General features: G+C 43.0%; 1 pseudogene; it reads right to left on the reverse strand.

Moving 5' to 3' along the window:
* The window catches only part of LOC106582544 (alsin-like), a 55272-nt pseudogene that overhangs the window by 23661 nt on the left and 9344 nt on the right, over positions 1–22267 (reverse strand).

Consider the following 22267-nt stretch of genomic DNA (forward strand, 5'->3'; position numbering starts at 1 on the left):
TTTGATCCCCTGCTGATTTTGTACGTTTGCCCACTGACAAAGAAATGATCAGTCTATAATTTTAACGGTAGGGTTGTTTGAACAGTGAGAGACAGAATAACAACAAAAAAATCCAGAAAAACACATGTCAAAAATGTTATAAATTGATTTGCATTTTAATGAGGGAAATAAGTATTTGACCCCCTCTGCAAAACATGACTTAGTACTTGGTGGCAAAACCCTTGTTGGCAATCACAGAGGTCAGACGTTTCTTGTAGTTGGCCACCAGGTTTGCACACATCTCAGGAGGGATTTTATAAAAAATACTTTTTCCCCCCCACTGTATAATACATTATACAAATCAAGAGAAAGGAGCACTCTTGTTTCCGCATTAATCTGATTGATTTATTAACAGGGGAAACGAACAGACAGTTACTAATAAAAAAAGTGCTCCTTTTTCATTCTCCTGGATCTCTTCGACAGGTCCCAACACCTGTCGAAGTGTTCTGGGGTAAAAGGAATGTTGAGGGATTTTACCTTTCGTTCAAGCTGGGCTGAAGCTCGTTAGGGGTAAAAACGTTCTTTCTACATTTACATTTTAGTCATTTTTTTAGCAGACGCTCTTATCCAGAGAGACTTACAGTAGTGAATACATACATTTCATTTCATGCATTTAAAAAAAATAATAATTGTACTGGCCCCCGTGGGAATCGAACCCACAACCCTGGCGTTGCAAACACCATGCTCTACCAACTGAGCCACACGGGAAGACTGCCCACATATTATAGAGAGGTAGTGATTGTGTTCTACTCACGTTCATACAGAAGGGCAGTAGGACAGGTCTGAGGGTATAAGTGTCAGTCATAGAGGGAGAGCTCTCAGTTGACCCTGTCCCAGGTATGTGTTTCTCAGGTATGGTCTCCATCATCTGAATTCATTCATAAATATTTTATTGTTCCCATAGGGAAATTTGTTCAACTATAAAGGCATTCCTGTTATACGTTCACTGACTATACAAGAAGAAGAAAAAAACACACACACACACACACACACACACACACACCACCAACCCAGCTAACACACACACACACACACACACACACACACACACACACACACACACACACACACACACACACACACACACACACACACACACACACACACACACACACACACACACACGGCTTCAGCAGAAGGGGGAAGAGACTCCTCCGGAAAGCTATTGATTCAGCAGATACTGAAAAATGACTCTACATGTACAGTAACAAAAACAGAAGAAATACAGAAATGAAACAATCTATTAGTTCTCACAATGTAAAACAATTACATTTCTTTTAGAGTTGCATAACGTGGTTCAAAATACTATCTACAATGTACACTGAGTGGACAAAACATTAGGAACACATGATCTTTCCATGACAGACTGACCAGGTGAATCCAGGTGAAAGATACGATCCCTTATTGATGTCATCAATCAGTGTAGATGAAGGGGAGGTTTTGTGTCAAGAACTGCATCGCTGCTGGGTTTTTCACGCTCAACAGTTTCCCCGTGTGTATCAAGAATGGTCCACCACCCAAAATGACGCACAGCCAACTGGACACAACTGTGGGGAAGCATTGGAGTCAACATGGACCAGCATCCCTGTGTGGAACGCTTTCGACACCTTGTAGAGTCCACGTCCCCAGACGAAATTGAGGCTGTTCTGAACACCTTCCTAACTTAATATTAGGAAGGTGTTCCTAATATTTTGTACACTCAGTGTTTAACGTCGCAAGACACAACACTTAACTTATACAGTATTACAACACACATGTAAAGTCCGGTTCAGATACATTAGACAACACGAGACGAGACTAGCCAGTTTTAGAATTTTGGGTTGTCGAACAGCAGACCAGGCATTTACATTCATTTTGTTTTATTTATTTATTTATTTATTTAACTACGTAAGTCGGTTAAGAACAAATTCGTATATTACAATGACGGCCAAACCCGGAAAACGCTGGTGCCAATTGTGCGCCACACTATGGGACTCCCAATTATGGCTCGGTTGTGATACAGCCCGGAATCGAACCAGGGTGTCTGTAGTGACGCCTCTAGCACTGAGATGCAGTGCCTTAGACCGCTGTGATACAGCCTGGAATCGAACCAGGGTGTCTGTAGTGACGCCTCTAGCACTGAGATGCAGTGCCTTAGACCGCTGCGCCACTCGGGAGCCCAGAGTAAGAAGACCAGGTGTGATCATAGTTTGAAACAAAGCTATGCTATTTATTTTTATTTTAACTTTATTTTAACTAGGCAAGTCAGTTAAGAACAAATTCTTATTTACAATGACGGCCTACCAGGGAACAGTGGGTTAACTGCCTTGTTCAGGGGCAGAACGACAGATTTTTACCTTGTCAGCTCGGGGATTCAATCTTGCAACCTTACGGTTACTAGTCCAACGCTCTAACCACTAGGCTACTTTGCCGCCGCTATGTTGTAGCAAACTGAATACATGCACTTTGTAGAGAAATATCAGCAAGCTAGGCTAGCTACTACTGCAGCAATACAGCTAGCTAGGTGTCCGCTTGGCTAGCTACTACTGCAGCAATACAGCTAGCTAGGTGTCCGCTTGGCTAGCTACTACTGCAGCAATACAGCTAGCTAGGTGTCCACTTGGCTAGCTACTACTGCAGCAATACAGCTAGCTAGATGTCCGCATGGCTAGCTACTACTGCAGCAATACAGCTAGCTAGGTGTCCGCATGATTAGCTACTACTGCGGCATTACAGCTAGCTAGGTGTCCGCATGGCTAGCTACTACTGCAGCATTACAGCTAGCTAGGTGTCCGCATGGCTAGCTACTACTGCAGCATTACAGCTAGCTAGGTGTCCGCATGGCTAGCTACTACTGCAGCGATAGAGCTAGCTAGGTGTCCGCATGGCTAGCTACTACTGCAGCAATACAGCTAGCTAGGTGTGCGCTTGGCTAGCTACTACTGCAGAAAAACAGCTAGCTAGGTGTCCGCTTGGCTAGCTACTACTGCAGCAATACAGCTAGCTAGGTGTGCGCTTGGCTAGCTACTACTGCAGAAAAACAGCTAGCTAGGTGTCCGCTTGGCTAGCTACTACTGCAGCAATACAGCTAGCTAGGTGTCCGCTTGGCTAGCTACTACTGCAGCAATACAGCTAGCTAGGTGTCCGCTTGGCTAGCTACTACTGCAGCAATACAGCTAGCTAGGTGTCCGCTTGGCTAGCTACTACTGCAGCAATACAGCTAGCTAGGTGTCCGCTTGGCTAGCTACTACTGCAGCAATACAGCTAGCTAGGTGTCCGCTTGGCTAGCTACTACTGCAGCAATACAGCTAGCTAGGTGTCCGCTTGGCTAGCTACTACTGCAGCAATACCGCTAGCTAGGTGTCCGGTAGGCTAGCTACTACTGCAGAAACACAGCTAGCTAGGTGTCCGCTTGGCTAGCTACTACTGCAGCAATACAGCTAGCTAGGTGTCCGCTTGGCTAGCTACTACTGCAACAAAACAGCTAGCTAGGTGTCCACTTGGCTAGCTAGCAAGCTAGCTGCTTGGCTGAACACAGAACGTCAGCGCGCTGTTCTCTGATTGGCCAAAGGGACCCGTCTCGCTGTAAGTCTTCGGTCAAGATACGATATGGGCGGCAGGTAGCATAGTGGTTAAGAGCGTTAGAGGTCAGTAACCGAATGATCGCTGGTTCAAAACCCCCGGGCCGACTAAGGTGAAAAATATTTTGATGTATCCTTGAGCAAGGAACTTAACCCTAATTGCTCCTGTAAGTCTGCTAAATTACTCAAATGTAATAATGCATTTTGGGAAATTCAGCAGCCGAACGTGAGACTTTCTAAAACTAGACCGTTCAGACGAAGCAAACTGTTGTAGAACAAACTCATTACGACCGTTGTGTCACATCTCGTCTGTTGTATCTAAACTGGGCTTTACAGAGGACATACATACTGACCTGTTGACCTCTGTTACAGAGGACATTACTGACCTGTTGACCTCTGTAACAGAGGACATTACTGACCTGTTGACCTCTGTAACAGAGGACATACATACTGACCTGTTGACCTCTGTAACAGAGGACATTACTGACCTGTTGACCTCTGCTAGAGGACATTACTGACCTGTTGACCTCTGCTAGAGGACATTACTGACCTGTTGACCTCTGCTAGAGGACATTACTGACCTGTTGACCTCTGCTAGAGGACATTACTGACCTGTTGACCTCTGCTAGAGGACATTACTGACCTGTTGACCTCTGCTAGAGGACATTACTGACCTGTTGACCTCTGCTAGAGGACATACTGACCTGTTGACCTCTGCTAGATGACATACTGACCTGTTGACCTCTGCTAGAGGACATTACTGACCTGTTGACCTCTGCTAGAGGACATTACTGACCTGTTGACCTCTGCTAGAGGACATTACTGACCTGTTGACCTCTGCTAGAGGACATTACTGACCTGTTGACCTCTGTAACAGAGGACATACATACTGACCTGTTGACCTCTGCTACAGAGGACATACATACTGACCTGTTGACCTCTGTAACAGGGGACATACATACTGACCTGTTGACCTCTGTAACAGAGGACATTACTGACCTGTTGACCTCTGCTAGAGGACATACTGACCTGTTGACCTCTGTAACAGAGGACATTACTGACCTGTTGACCTCTGTAACAGAGGACATTACTGACCTGTTGACCTCTGTAACAGAGGACATTACTGACCTGTTGACCTCTGTAACAGAGGACATTACTGACCTGTTGACCTCTGTAACAGAGGACATTACTGACCTGTTGACCTCTGTAACAGAGGACATGACTGACCTGTTGAACTCTGCTACAGAGGACATGACTGACCTGTTGAACTCTGCTACAGAGGACATTACTGACCTGTTGACCTCTGTAACAGAGGACATTACTGACCTGTTGACCTCTGCTAGAGGACATTACTGACCTGTTGACCTCTGCTAGAGGACATTACTGACCTGTTGACCTCTGCTAGAGGACATTACTGACCTGTTGACCTCTGTAACAGAGGACATTACTGACCTGTTGACCTCTGTAACAGAGGACATACATACTGACCTGTTGACCTCTGCTACAGAGGACATTACTGACCTGTTGACCTCTGCAACAGAGGACATTACTGACCTGTTGACCTCTGCAACAGAGGACTTACTGACCTGTTGACCTCTGTTAGAGGACATACTGACCTGTTGACCTCTGTAACAGAGGACATTACTGACCTGTTGACCTCTGTTAGAGGACATACTGACCTGTTGACCTCTGTAACAGGGGACATTACTGACCTGTTGACCTCTGCTAGAGGACATACTGACCTGTTGACCTCTGTAACAGAGGACATTACTGACCTGTTGACCTCTGTAACAGAGGACATTACTGACCTGTTGTCCTCTGCTACAGAGGACATTACTGACCTGTTGACCTCTGCTAGAGGACATTACTGACCTGTTGACCTCTGCTAGAGGACATTACTGACCTGTTGACCTCTGCTAGAGGACATTACTGACCTGTTGACCTCTGCTAGAGGACATTACTGACCTGTTGACCTCTGCTAGAGGACATTACTGACCTGTTGACCTCTGCTAGAGGACATTACTGACCTGTTGACCTCTGCTAGAGGACATTACTGACCTGTTGACCTCTGCTAGAGGACATTACTGACCTGTTGACCTCTGCTAGAGGACATTACTGACCTGTTGACCTCTGCTAGAGGACATTACTGACCTGTTGACCTCTGCTAGAGGACATTACTGACCTGTTGACCTCTGCTAGAGGACATTACTGACCTGTTGACCTCTGCTAGAGGACATTACTGACCTGTTGACCTCTGCTAGAGGACATTACTGACCTGTTGACCTCTGCTAGAGGACATTACTGACCTGTTGACCTCTGCTAGAGGACATTACTGACCTGTTGACCTCTGCTAGAGGACATTACTGACCTGTTGACCTCTGCTAGAGGACATTACTGACCTGTTGACCTCTGCTAGAGGACATTACTGACCTGTTGACCGCTGTAAAAGAGGATGGGCTGGCAGCAGTCACCATCAGCCAGGAACACACTGTGGCTCTGCCCTGCTGCCAGGTCAAACACACGCAGACCCTCTGACATCTGGAGGTCAAAACACACACACACACACACACACACACACACACACACACACACACACACACACACACAGAGATCAGCCAGGCGCTGTCAGAGTGTGAGGGACCTGGTGGCAGGGTAACACTAGCAGCAGGGTAAAGCCAACTACATGTCAAATATAATGCATGACAATAACCGTAGGAATTGGCTTTGCAGCAGATAATAGATCTGGGACCACCAAGCTAGACCACCAGGCTAGACCAGCAGACCACCAGGCTAGACCAGCAGACCACCAGGCTAGACCAGCAGGCTAGACCAGCAGACCACCAGGCTAGACCAGCAGACCACCAGGCTAGACCAGCAGACCACCAGGCTAGACCAGCAGGCTAGACCACCAGGCTAGACCAGCAGGCTAGACCAGGCTAGACCAGCAGGCTAGACCACCAGGCTAGACCAGCAGGCTAGACCACCAGGCTAGACCACCAGGCTAGACCACCAGACCACCAGGCTAGACCAGCAGACCACCAGGCTAGACCAGCAGGCTAGACCACCAGGCTAGACCAGCAGGCTAGACCACCAGGCTAGACCACCAGGCTAGACCAGCAGACCACCAGGCTAGACCAGCAGGCTAGACCACCAGGCTAGACCACCAGGCTAGACCACCAGGCTAGACCAGCAGACCACCAGGCTAGACCAGCAGACCACCAGGCTAGACCACCAGGCTAGACCACCAAGCTAGACCAGCAGGCTAGACCACCAGGCTAGACCAGCAGGCTAGACCACCAGGCTAGACCACCAGGCTAGACCAGCAGGCTAGACCACCAGGCTAGACCACCAGGCTAGACCAGCAGCACAGTATAACCATGAAAATAACTAAAAGACAAGAATATATTCACTCTACAGTAGGTAAATGTCGTTTAGAGCACCTTGGCCTTTTGAGGCATGGTAGTGGGGCTGTTCATGTGTCCCAACTGGCCGGATCTGTTGCTGCCCCACGAAAACACCTGGGAGGGATAAAGCCTTGTTATATTACACACCGGTCTCTCAATTTATAGGACGCTACAATATTAGATACGAAATGCTATATTGTTCACGTCATAACTTCTTAACAGTCTCTCCTCTAAATTCGTAGGAAGAGAGAGGCAATCAAATAAATACAATGCTAAAATGGCAATAGGATAAGGCAATAGGCTAAGGCTATAGTATAAAGCAACAGGATAGGGCAACAGGATATGGCAACAGGATAAGGCAACAGGATAAGGCAACAGGATAAGGCAACAGGATAAGGCAATAGGATAAGGCAACAGGATAAGGCAATAGGATAAGGCAACAGGATAAGGCAACAGGATAAGGCAACAGGATAAGGCAACAGGATAAGGCAATAGGCTAAAGCAATAGGATAAGGCAACAGGATAAGGCAACAGGATAAGGCAATAGGATAAGGCAATAGGCTAAGGCAACAGGATAAAGCAATAGGATAAGGCAATAGGCTAAGGCAACAGGATAAGGCAACAGGATAAGGCAACAGGATAAGGCAACAGGATAAGGCAACAGGATAAGGCAACAGGATAAGGCAATAGGATAAGGCAACAGGATAAGGCAATAGGATAAGGCAACAGGATAAGGCAATAGGATAAGGCAACAGGATAAGGCAACAGGATAAGGCAACAGGATAAGGCAACAGGATAAGGCAATAGGCTAAAGCAATAGGATAAGGCAACAGGATAAGGCAACAGGATAAGGCAATAGGATAAGGCAATAGGCTAAGGCAACAGGATAAAGCAATAGGATAAGGCAATAGGCTAAGGCAACAGGATAAGGCAACAGGATAAGGCAACAGGATAAGGCAACAGGATAAGGCAATAGGCTAAAGCAATAGGATAAAGCAATAGGATAAGGCAATAGGCTAAGGCAACAGGATAAGGCAACAGGATAAGGCAACAGGATAAGGCAACAGGATAAGGCAATAGGATAAGGCAACAGGATAAGGCAACAGGATAAGGCAATAGGCTAAGGCAACAGGATAAGGCAACAGGATAAGGCAATAGGCTAAAGCAATAGGATAAGGCAACAGGATAAGGCAACAGGATAAGGCAATAGGATAAGGCAACAGGATAAGGCAATAGGATAAGGCAACAGGATAAGGCAATAGGATAAGGCAATAGGATAAGGCAACAGGATAAGGCAACAGGATAAGGCAACAGGATAAGGCAATAGTATATTGCAATAGGATAAGGCAACAGGATAAGGCAACAGGATAAGGCAACAGGATAAGGCAATAGTATAATGCAATAGTATAAAGCAATAGGATAAGGCAATAGGATAAGGCAACAGGATAAGGCAATAGGATAAGGCAACAGGATAAGCAACAGGATAAGGCAGCAGGATAAGACAGCAGGATAAGGCAACATGATAAGGCAACAGGATAAGGCAACAGGATAAGGCAATAGGATAAGGCAACAGGATAAGGCAATAGGATAAGGCAACAGGATAAGGCAATGGGCTAAGGCTATAGTATAAAGCAATAGGCTAAGGCAACAGGATAAGGCAATAGGATAAGGCAACAGGATAAGGCAACAGGATAAGGCAACAGGATAAGGCAATAGGATAAGGCAACAGGATAAGGCAGCAGGATAAGGCAACAGGATAAGGCAACAGGATAAGGCAATAGTATAAAGCAACAGGATACGGCAATGGGCTAAGGCTATAGTATAAAGCAATAGGCTAAGGCAACAGGATAAGGCAACAGGATAAGGCAATGGGCTAAGGCTATAGTATAAAGCAATAGGATAAGGCAACAGGATAAGGCAACAGGATAAGGGAACTGTGAGTGTGATGATGGGGACTGTGTTTTACCTGACACTGTGCAGTAAGGGCCAGGGAGTGGTGTGTTCCTGCCGCTACCTTCACTACCTCCTCTTTGTTCAGGCTCTCGATGCAAAACGGCTGGAGCCTGGGTAGCTGGTCTCTGTGGCCCAGCTGTCCTTCTTGCCCCCTGCCCCAGCTCCACACCTCTGTGTTCAGGGAGGGCAAAGACTCCACCACTTCCTCCTTCCTGGGCACATTGGGTCTGGAGCGAGCGGTCCTCCTGCCGGGTAGCTCAGGGGATGCTGGAAGGAAAAAAAAAAAAAAAAACCCAAAAAGGCGTGAAAATGCTATTGACATATGAATGGCATACTGTATAATGAGTAACATTAAATGAGTTAGAATTGAGTTAAAGAGAGAAGGGATGCTTGAAAACCTAGCTTCGGACATACAACGTTGTTGATACAGCTATTTCAACACGTTTCAAATCTCAAGGGTCTTTCCTGGTTAAATAAAGGACGAGTCACACAATATAATATGAATGTGCTTTAAACCAGCGCTTAGCAGACACTATGACAGAAACAGAAACGGCAAAAATGGATTTTAAACATCTAAAAACAAGAAAGTCTATCAGGGTTGACCACGGGACTAAACACCTCCCTCTGCAACTGGATCCTGGACTTCCTGACGGGCCGACACCCAGGTGGTGAGGGTAGGCAACAACACATCCGCCACGTTGAACCTGAACACCGGGGGGGCCCCTCAGGGAGTCGATAGTTGGCAGCAGTTGTGCAAAACTGAAAGCGCGAACCACCGCATTTAACCAAGGCAAGGTGACTGGGAATATGGCCGAATATAAACAGTGTAGTTATTCCCTCCGTAAAGCAATCAAACAGGCAAAAGGTCAGTACAGAGACAAAGTGGAGTCACAATTCAACGACTCAGACGCAAGACGTATGTGGCAGGGTCTACAGACAATCACGGGTTACAAAGGGAAAACCAGCCACGTCGCGTACCTCGACGTCTTGCTTCCGGACAAGCTAAACACCTTCTTCGCCCGCTTTGAAGATAACACAGTGCCACGGAAGCAGGCTGCTGCAGAGTACCGTGGGCTCTCCTTCTCCGTGACCGACGTAATACCGCAAGGCCACCAGCCCAGACGGCATCTCTAGCCGCGTCCTCAGAGCATGCGCAGACCAGCTGGCTGAAGTGTTTACGGACATATTTAATCTCTCCCTATCCCAGTCTGATGTCTCCACATGCTTCAAGATGTCACACCATTGTTCCTGTACCCAAGAAAGCGAAGGTAACTGAACTAAATGACTATTGCCACATACCACTCACTTCTGTCATCATGAAGTGCTTTGAGAGACTAGTCAAGGATCATATCACCTCTACCTTACCTGACACCCTTGACCCGGGGAGGTGGGGGGGGGGCAAAGTACGGCCCGTGGGCCATGACCGGCCCACCGGGCCCTTCAATCCAGCCAACGAGACATTTTACCCCTTGTGGGACAGTCTTGTCCCATCGCTGCAACTTCCGTACGGACTCAGGAGAGGCAAAGGTCGAGAGCCGTGCGTCCTCCGAAATACGACCCAGCGAAGCCGCACTGCTTCTTGACACAATGCCAGCTTAACCCGGAAGCCAGCCGCATCAAAGTGTCGGAAGAAACACTGAACTAACTCCTGGCGTACGTGTCAGCGTACATGCACCCGGCCCGCCACAGGAGTTGCTAGAGCGCGATGGGACAAGGAAATCTCGGCCCACCAAACCCTCTCCTAACCCGGACGACGCTGAGCAAATTGTGCGCAGCCTCATGGGTCTCCCAGTCACGGCCAGCTGTGACAAAGCCTGGGATCAAACCCGGGTCTGTAGTGACGCCTCAGTGCCTTAGACCGCTGTGCCACTCGGGAGGCCCCCGCAAATTGATTTTAACAAAACAATTGGTCGCCCCAAAAAAAATGCGTCCCTCCGTTGAATTTCAAAATCCCAATGTGGCTCTCGAGCTAAAAAGGTTTGCCCACACCTGCCCTACCCCGCACTTCAGTTTGCATACCGCCCCAATAGTTCCACAGACGATACAATCGCCATCTCACTGCCACATCTCACCTGGACAAGAGGAAGAATGCTGTTCATTGACTACAGAACAGTCTTCAACACCATAATTACCCTCCAAGCTCATCATTAAGCTCGGGATCCTGGGTCTGTACCCCGCCCTGTGCAACTGGGTCCTGGACTTCCTGACGGGCCTCCCCCCAGGTGGTGAAGGTAGGAAACAACACCTCCACTATGCTGATCCTCAACACAGGGTCCCCACAAGGGTGCATGCATCAGCCCTCTCCTGTACTCCCTGTTCACCCATGACTGCGTGGCCATGCATGCCTCCAACTCAATCATCAAGTTTGCAGACGACACAACAGTAGTAGGCCTAATAATGTTTACATACTGTTTTACTCATTTCATATGTATTTGCTGTATTCTAGTCAATATCATCCTATTCAGCTATAGCTCTATATATACTATTCTACCCTACGTATTATACAGTTATACTACATATTCTATACTACATATTCTATACACATACTGTCCATAATGTCTATACATCCCATCACACATACATACATACATACATACATAAATATGTATGTGTGTGTGTATATATATACACATATAAATACACACACGCACACACACACACACACACACACACATATATATAATTTTGGAGCCCACTGTATGTACATATACAGTACCAGTCCAATGTTTGGACACTACATGATTCCATATGTGTTATTTCATAGTTTTGATGTCTTCAGTGTTATTCTACAAGAATAGAAAAAAGTACAAATCATTTTTTAAAAACCTACTCATTCAAGGTTTTTTTTTAAATGATTTGTACTTTTTTACATACATACACATACATATATATATATATATATATACAGTGCCAGTCCATAGTCTGGACACACCTACTCATTCAAGGTTTTTTTTAAATGATTTGTACTTTTTTCTATATTGTAGAATAACACTGAAGACATCAAAACTATGAAATAACACATATGGAATCATGTAGTGTCCAAACATTGGACTGGTACTGTATATGTACATACAGTGGGCTCCAAAATTCCACTAGCTTGTATACCCACACAGATCACAGTGTTTTCAACGGTACTTGATAAGAGTCCACTAGCTTGTATACCCACAGATCACAGTGTTTTCAACAGTACTTGATAAGAGTCCACTAACTTGCTGCAATGGTGTAAAATGTCACTATTGAATATGATTTGTATATTAACATAATCTGGGACATTTAAAAAAATAAAAATACATCTATGTATTTTCTATGTAAACTGATTTGACAACTGATTTGCATATCTGGGGGCGAGTCGGGGCTAACGAAATGAGAAATGGCAGTCCAGGAGAAATGGAAATCATTTGTGATATCAAATACCTTCTTATACTTTAAGATGGGAGATGCAACCAAGCTCAAATGAAACTATTCATGAAGACAAATTATCTGTTAAGGATTATTATAGATACCGCCAAAAGAAAATTGAATGGGGCTTGTCATTCACACAGTAACTGACGGAAAAAATCAAGTGTATATGATCTAAATATGGGTATACAAGGACATCTAGCGATCACCGGGTTTTATCATCCTCGGTCACTAGCTATCATAAATGTATATCTTCACAAGATTGATGTTGGTTGAGTCCCTAGAGATTTTATTCACTAGTATGCGATGCAATCAGATATATAATTGAAGCAGGTATTTACTTTGCAACAAGTATTGTCATTGACTAAAAACGAAATATATTTGTATGAGCTATGCATCTGTGTACCGGCGTTTTTTGTACCCCTCTACTAGCTAGCTAGATGGTGCAGTCCTGTCCCAAAGAGGCAGTCTGTTCTGCATGCCTTCTTGACTTTGATATGTGTATTCATGCCTTTGTGCAAGCACACTGGTAGCCGACCTGTTATAGCTATCTTGCTAGCTAATTTAGCTAGCTCATCAACCAGCATTTCTCTTGCTATTCTTGCATGATGGCACTTATTAAAGCCTTGAATTTCATATGAACCTCACTGTCACCACTGGTCATCTAGCTAGCCACGTAGCCAGCAGGGTTGCATCTGTTTCCAATGGACTAGAAGCTGCTAAACTGGCTAGCTAAGTAGCTAACGCTAGTAGCTAACACGAGCTGATTATCATGTAGCAGTCTATGGTGACTAGCATTGCTAGCATGCTATTGTTTGCTAGCTAGCTAATATCGATACAACATAGTCGTGGGCCCACAAAATCAAGCAAATGCTACTGAACTCATGAAACAATCAACATGATTAACATTGTAGTAGCTATTGATGTTTTTTGTGTTTAAAAAAAAAAAAAATCTTAATGACATTGCAAATATCATGTTTTTGGCATTTAACTCTGATTTAATTACCGGTATGTATCTATTCCCGTTTCGGCATTAGAAAATTTGTGAAGTCCCAAATTCCCGCGAGATACTGCAAAAATGTGCGTACTCACGAATACGCAATAAAAGATCCTGTCACGGATTTGCCGCGATTCCCTAGAAAAAACACCCCCTGCTATCTATAACTTTAAAAGGGTTTTCGGTTATCGCCACAGGAGAACCTTATGAAGAACCCTTTTTGGTTGCAGGTAGAATCCTTTTGGGTTCCATGTAGAACCCTTTCTACAGAGGGGTTCTACATGGAATCTAAAAGGGTTCTCCTATGGGGACAGCCGAAGAACCCTTCTGGAACCCTTATTCTAAGAGTGTAGCTACCTCAATTACTCCATACCCCTGCACATCGACTCGGTACTGGTACTTCCTGTATATAGCCATGTTATTACCTGGTACTCCCTGTATATAACCATGTTATTACCTGGTACTTCCTGTATATAGCCATGTTATTACCTGGTACTCCCTGTATATAGCCATGTTATTACCTGGTACTTCCTGTATATAGCCATGTTATTACCTGGTACTCCCTGTATATAGCCATGTTATTACCTGGTACTCCCTGTATATAACCATGTTATTACCTGGTACTTCCTGTATATAGCCATGTTATTACCTGGTACTCCCTGTATATAGCCATGTTATTACCTGGTACTCCCTGTATATAGCCATGTTATTACCTGGTACTTCCTGTATATAGCCATGTTATTACCTCATACTCCTGTATATAGCCATGTTATTACCTGGTACTCCCTGTATATAGCCATGTTATTACCTGGTACTCCCTGTATATAACCATGTTATTACCTGGTACTTCCTGTATATAGCCATGTTATTACCTGGTACTCCCTGTATATAACCATGTTATTACCTGGTACTCCCTGTATATAGCCATGTTATTACCTGGTACTCCCTGTATATAGCCATGTTATTACCTGGTACCCCTGTATATAGCCATGTTATTACCTGGTACTCCCTGTATATAGCCATGTTATTACCTGGTACTTCCTGTATATAGCCATGTTATTACCTGGTACTCCCTGTATACAACCATGTTATTACCTGGTACTTCCTGTATATAGCCATGTTATTACCTGGTACTCCCTGTATATAGCCATGTTATTACCTGGTACTCCCTGTATATAGCCATGTTATTACCTGGTACTCCCTGTATATAGCCATGTTATTACCTGGTACTCCCTGTATATAGCCATGTTATTACCTGGTACTCCCTGTATATAGCCATGTTATTACCTGGTACTCCCTGTATATAGCCATGTTATTACCTGGTACTCCCTGTATATAGCCATGTTATTACCTGGTACTCCCTGTATATAGCCATGTTACTATCTGGTACTTCCTGTATATAGCCATGTTATTACCTGGTACTCCTGTATATAGCCATGTTATTACCTGGTACTCCCTGTATATAGCCATGTTATTACCTGGTACTCCCTGTATATAGCCATGTTATTACCTGGTACTCCTGTATATAGCCATGTTATTACCTGGTACTCCCTGTATATAGCCATGTTATTACCTGGTACTCCCTGTATATAGCCATGTTATTACCTGGTACTCCCTGTATATAGCCATGTTATTACCTCATACTCCTGTACATAGCCATGTTATTACCTGGTACTCCCTGTACATAGCCATGTTATTATTACCTGGTACTCCCTGTATATAATCATGTTATTACCTGGTACGTCCTGTATATAGCCATGTGATTACCTGGTACTCCCTGTATATAGCCATGTTATTACCTGGTACTCCCTGTATATAACCATGTTATTACCTGGTACTTCCTGTATATAGCCATGTTATTACCTGGTACTCCCTGTATATAACCATGTTATTACCTGGTACTTCCTGTATATAGCCATGTTATTACCTGGTACTCCCTGTATATAGCCATGTTATTACCTGGTACTCCCTGTATATAACCATGTTATTACCTGGTACTTCCTGTATATAGCCATGTTATTACCTGGTACTCCCTGTATATAACCATGTTATTACCTGGTACTTCCTGTATATAGCCATGTTATTACCTGGTACTCCTGTATATAACCATGTTATTACCTGGTACTCCTGTATATAGCCATGTTATTACCTGGTACTTCCTGTATATAGCCATGTTATTACCTGGTACTCCCTGTATATAGCCATGTTATTACCTGGTACTCCCTGTATACAACCATGTTATTACCTGGTACTCCCTGTATACAGCCATGTTATTACCTGGTACTCCCTGTATACAACCATGTTATTACCTGGTACTTCCTGTATACAGCCATGTTATTACCTGGTACTCCCTGTATACAGCCATGTTATTACCTGGTACTCCCTGTATATAGCCATGTTATTACCTGGTACTCCCTGTATATAGCCATGTTATTACCTGGTACTCCCTGTATATAGCCATGTTACTATCTGGTACTTCCTGTATATAGCCATGTTATTACCTGGTACTCCCTGTATATAACCATGTTATTACCTGGTACTTCCTGTATATAGCCATGTTATTACCTGGTACTCCCTGTATATAGCCATGTTATTACCTGGTACTCCCTGTATATAACCATGTTATTACCTGGTACTTCCTGTATAAAGCCATGTTATTACCTGGTACTCCCTGTATATAACCATGTTATTACCTGGTACTTCCTGTATATAGCCATGTTATTAACTGGTACTCCCTGTATATAGCCATGTTATTACCTGGTACTCCCTGTATATAACCATGTTATTACCTGGTACTTCCTGTATATAGCCATGTTATTACCTGGTACTTCCTGTATATAGCCATGTTATTACCAGGTACTCCCTGTATATAGCCATGTTATTACCTGGTACTCCCTGTATATAACCATGTTATTACCTGGTACTCCCTGTATATAGCCATGTTATTACCTGGTACTCCCTGTATATAACCATGTTATTACCTGGTACTTCCTGTATATAGCCATGTTATTACCTGGTACTCCCTGTATATAACCATGTTATTACCTGGTACTTCCTGTATATAGCCATGTTATTACCTCATACTCCTGTATATAGCCATGTTATTACCTGGTACTCCCTGTATATAGCCATGTTATTACCTGGTACTCCCTGTATATAACCATGTTATTACCTGGTACTTCCTGTATATAGCCATGTTATTACCTGGTACTCCCTGTATATAACCATGTTATTACCTGGTACTTCCTGTATATAGCCATGTTATTACCTGGTACTCCCTGTATATAGCCATGTTATTACCTGGTACTCCCTGTATATAACCATGTTATTACCTGGTACTCCCTGTATATAGCCATGTTATTACCTGGTACTCCCTGTATATAACCATGTTATTACCTGGTACTTCCTGTATATAGCCATGTTATTACCTGGTACTCCCTGTATATAGCCATGTTATTACCTGGTACTTCCTGTATATAGCCATGTTATTACCTGGTACTCCTTGTATATAGCCATGTTATTACCTGGTACTCCCTGTATATAACCATGTTATTACCTGGTACTTCCTGTATATAGCCATGTTATTACCTGGTACTCCCTGTATACAACCATGTTATTACCTGGTACTTCCTGTATATAGCCATGTTATTACCTGGTACTCCCTGTATATAGCCATGTTATTACCTGGTACTCCCTGTATATAGCCATGTTATTACCTGGTACTCCCTGTATATAGCCATGTTATTACCTGGTACTCCCTGTATATAGCCATGTTACTATCTGGTACTTCCTGTATATAGCCATGTTATTACCTGGTACTCCCTGTATATAACCATGTTATTACCTCGTACTCCCTGTATATAGCCATGTTATTACCTCGTACTCCTGTATATAGCCATGTTATTACATGGTACTTCCTGTATATAGCCATGTTATTACCTGGTACTCCCTGTATATAGCCATGTTATTACCTGGTACTCCCTGTATATAGCCATGTTATTACCTGGTACTCCCTGTATATAGCCATGTTATTACCTGGTACTCCCTGTATATAGCCATGTTATTACCTGGTACTCCCTGTATATAGCCATGTTATTACCTGGTACTCCCTGTATATAGCCATGTTATTACCTCATACTCCTGTATATAGCCATGTTATTACCTGGTACTTCCTGTACATAGCCATGTTATTACCTGGTACTCCCTGTACATAGCCATGTTATTACCTCGTACTCCTGTATATAGCCATGTTATTACCTGGTACTCCCTGTATATAGCCATGTTATTACCTGGTACGTCCTGTATATAGCCATGTGATTACCTGGTACTCCCTGTATATAGCCATGTTATTACCTGGTACTCCCTGTATATAACCATGTTATTACCTGGTACTTCCTGTATATAGCCATGTTATTACCTGGTACTCCCTGTATATAACCATGTTATTACCTGGTACTTCCTGTATATAGCCATGTTATTACCTGGTACTCCCTGTATATAGCCATGTTATTACCTGGTACTCCCTGTATATAACCATGTTATTACCTGGTACTTCCTGTATATAGCCATGTTATTACCTGGTACTCCCTGTATATAACCATGTTATTACCTGGTACTCCCTGTATATAACCATGTTATTACCTGGTACTTCCTGTATATAGCCATGTTATTACCTGGTACTCCCTGTATATAGCCATGTTATTACCTGGTACTTCCTGTATATAGCCATGTTATTACCTGGTACTCCCTGTATATAGCCATGTTATTACCTGGTACTCCCTGTATATAACCATGTTATTACCTGGTACTTCCTGTATATAGCCATGTTATTACCTGGTACTCCCTGTATACAACCATGTTATTACCTGGTACTTCCTGTATATAGCCATGTTATTACCTGGTACTCCCTGTATACAGCCATGTTATTACCTGGTACTCCCTGTATATAGCCATGTTATTACCTGGTACTCCCTGTATATAGCCATGTTATTACCTGGTACTCCCTGTATATAGCCATGTTACTATCTGGTACTTCCTGTATATAGCCATGTTATTACCTGGTACTCCCTGTATATAACCATGTTATTACCTGGTACTTCCTGTATATAGCCATGTTATTACCTGGTACTCCCTGTATATAGCCATGTTATTACCTGGTACTCCCTGTATATAACCATGTTATTACCTGGTACTTCCTGTATATAGCCATGTTATTACCTGGTACTCCCTGTATATAACCATGTTATTACCTGGTACTTCCTGTATATAGCCATGTTATTAACTGGTACTCCCTGTATATAGCCATGTTATTACCTGGTACTCCCTGTATATAACCATGTTATTACCTGGTACTTCCTGTATATAGCCATGTTATTACCTGGTACTCCCTGTATATAACCATGTTATTACCTGGTACTTCCTGTATATAGCCATGTTATTACCAGGTACTCCCTGTATATAGCCATGTTATTACCTGGTACTCCCTGTATATAACCATGTTATTACCTGGTACTTCCTGTATACAGCCATGTTATTACCTGGTACTCCCTGTATACAACCATGTTATTACCTGGTACTCCCTGTATATAGCCATGTTATTACCTGGTACTCCCTGTATATAGCCATGTTATTACCTGGTACTCCCTGTATATAGCCATGTTATTACCTGGTACTCCCTGTATATAGCCATGTTATTACCTGGTACTCCCTGTATATAGCCATGTTATTACCTCATACTCCTGTATATAGCCATGTTATTACCTGGTACTTCCTGTATATAGCCATGTTATTACCTGGTACTCCCTGTACATAGCCATGTTATTACCTCATACTCCTGTATATAGCCATGTTATTACCTGGTACTCCCTGTATATAGCCATGTTATTACCTGGTACGTCCTGTATATAGCCATGTGATTACCTGGTACTCCCTGTATATAGCCATGTTATTACCTGGTACTCCCTGTATATAGCCATGTTATTACCTGGTACTCCCTGTATATAACCATGTTATTACCTGGTACTCCCTGTATATAGCCATGTTATTACCTGGTACTCCCTGTATATAACCATGTTATTACCTGGTACTTCCTGTATATAGCCATGTTATTACCTCATACTCCTGTATATAGCCATGTTATTACCTGGTACTCCCTGTATATAGCCATGTTATTACCTGGTACTCCCTGTATATAGCCATGTTATTACCTCATACTCCTGTATATAGCCATGTTATTACCTGGTACTCCCTGTATATAGCCATGTTATTACCTGGTACTTCCTGTATATAGCCATGTTATTACCTCATACTCCTGTATATAGCCATGTTATTACATGGTACTCCCTGTATATAGCCATGTTATTACCTGGTACTCCCTGTATATAGCCATGTTATTACCTGGTACTTCCTGTATATAGCCATGTTATTACCTGGTACTTCCTGTATATAACCATGTTATTACCTGGTACTCCCTGTATATAGCCATGTTATTACCTGGTACTCCCTGTATATAATCATGTTATTACCTGGTACTTCCTGTATATAGCCATGTTATTACCTGGTATTTCCTGTATATAGCCATGTTATTACCTGGTACTTCCTGTACATAGCCATGTTATTACCTGGTACTCCCTGTACATAGCCATGTTATTATTACCTGGTACTCCCTGTATATAATCATGTTATTACCTGGTACGTCCTGTATATAGCCATGTGATTACCTGGTACTCCCTGTATATAGCCATGTTATTACCTGGTACTCCCTGTATATAACCATGTTATTACCTGGAACTTCCTGTATATAGCCATGTTATTACCTGGTACTTCCTGTATATAGCCATGTTATTACCTGGTACTCCCTGTATATAGCCATGTTATTACCTGGTACTCCCTGTATATAACCATGTTATTACCTGGTACTTCCTGTATATAGCCATGTTATTACCTGGTACTCCCTGTATATAACCATGTTATTACCTGGTACTTCCTGTATATAGCCATGTTATTACCTGGTACTCCCTGTATATAACCATGTTATTACCTGGTACTCCCTGTATATAGCCATGTTATTACCTGGTACTTCCTGTATATAGCCATGTTATTACCTGGTATTTCCTGTATATAGCCATGTTATTACCTGGTACTTCCTGTACATAGCCATGTTATTACCTGGTACTCCCTGTACATAGCCATGTTATTATTACCTGGTACTCCCTGTATATAATCATGTTATTACCTGGTACGTCCTGTATATAGCCATGTGATTACCTGGTACTCCCTGTATATAGCCATGTTATTACCTGGTACTCCCTGTATATAACCATGTTATTACCTGGTACTTCCTGTATATAGCCATGTTATTACCTGGTACTTCCTGTATATAGCCATGTTATTACCTGGTACTCCCTGTATATAGCCATGTTATTACCTGGTACTCCCTGTATATAACCATGTTATTACCTGGTACTTCCTGTATATAGCCATGTTATTACCTGGTACTCCCTGTATATAACCATGTTATTACCTGGTACTTCCTGTATATAGCCATGTTATTACCTGGTACTCCCTGTATATAACCATGTTATTACCTGGTACTCCCTGTATATAGCCATGTTATTACCTGGTACTTCCTGTATATAGCCATGTTATTACCTGGTACTCCCTGTATATAGCCATGTTATTACCTGGTACTCCCTGTATATAACCATGTTATTACCTGGTACTTCCTGTATATAGCCATGTTATTACCTGGTACTCCCTGTATATAACCATGTTATTACCTGGTACTTCCTGTATATAGCCATGTTATTAACTGGTACTCCCTGTATATAGCCATGTTATTACCTGGTACTCCCTGTATATAGCCATGTTATTACCTGGTACTCCCTGTATATAGCCATATTATTACCTGGTACTCCCTGTATATAACCATGTTATTACCTGGTACTCCCTGTATATAGCCATGTTATTACCTGGTACTCCCTGTATATAGCCATGTTATTACCTGGTACTTCCTGTATATAGCCATGTTATTACCTGGTACTTCCTGTATATAACCATGTTATTACCTGGTACTTCCTGTATATAACCATGTTATTACCTGGTACTCCCTGTATATAGCCATGTTATTATTACCTGGTACTTCCTGTATATAACCATGTTATTACCTGGTACTCCCTGTATATAGCCATGTTATTACCTGGTACTCCCTGTATATAACCATGTTATTACCTGGTACTCCCTGTATATAGCCATGTTATTACCTGGTACTCCCTGTATATAGCCATGTTATTACCTGGTACTTCCTGTATATAGCCATGTTATTACCTGGTACTTCCTGTATATAACCATGTTATTACCTGGTACTTCCTGTATATAACCATGTTATTACCTGGTACTCCTGTATATAGCCATGTTATTATTACCTGGTACTTCCTGTATATAACCATGTTATTACCTGGTACTTCCTGTATATAACCATGTTATTACCTGGTACTCCCTGTATATAGCCATGTTATTATTACCTGGTACTTCCTGTATATAACCATGTTATTACCTGGTACTTCCTGTATATAACCATGTTATTACCTGGTACTCCCTGTATATAGCCATGTTATTATTACCTGGTACTTCCTGTATATAACCATGTTATTACCTGGTACTTCCTGTATATAACCATGTTGTTATTTTTACTCGTCACTGTTATTCGTGATTTATTGTATATTCATTTCCTTGTGTCACTATTTTGTATCTTTAACTCTGCACTGTTGAAAAAGGACTCATCAGTGAGCATTTGACAAATACAATGTGATTTGAAGTGACCACACCTACCATGAGAGAGGAGAGGAGGTGGTGACCACACCTACCATGAGAGAGGAGGTGGTGACCACACCTACCATGAGAGAGGAGGTGGCGAC

Source organism: Salmo salar, chromosome ssa21 (genome assembly GCF_905237065.1).
Source record: "Salmo salar chromosome ssa21, Ssal_v3.1, whole genome shotgun sequence".
Lineage (NCBI taxonomy): Eukaryota > Metazoa > Chordata > Actinopteri > Salmoniformes > Salmonidae > Salmo > Salmo salar.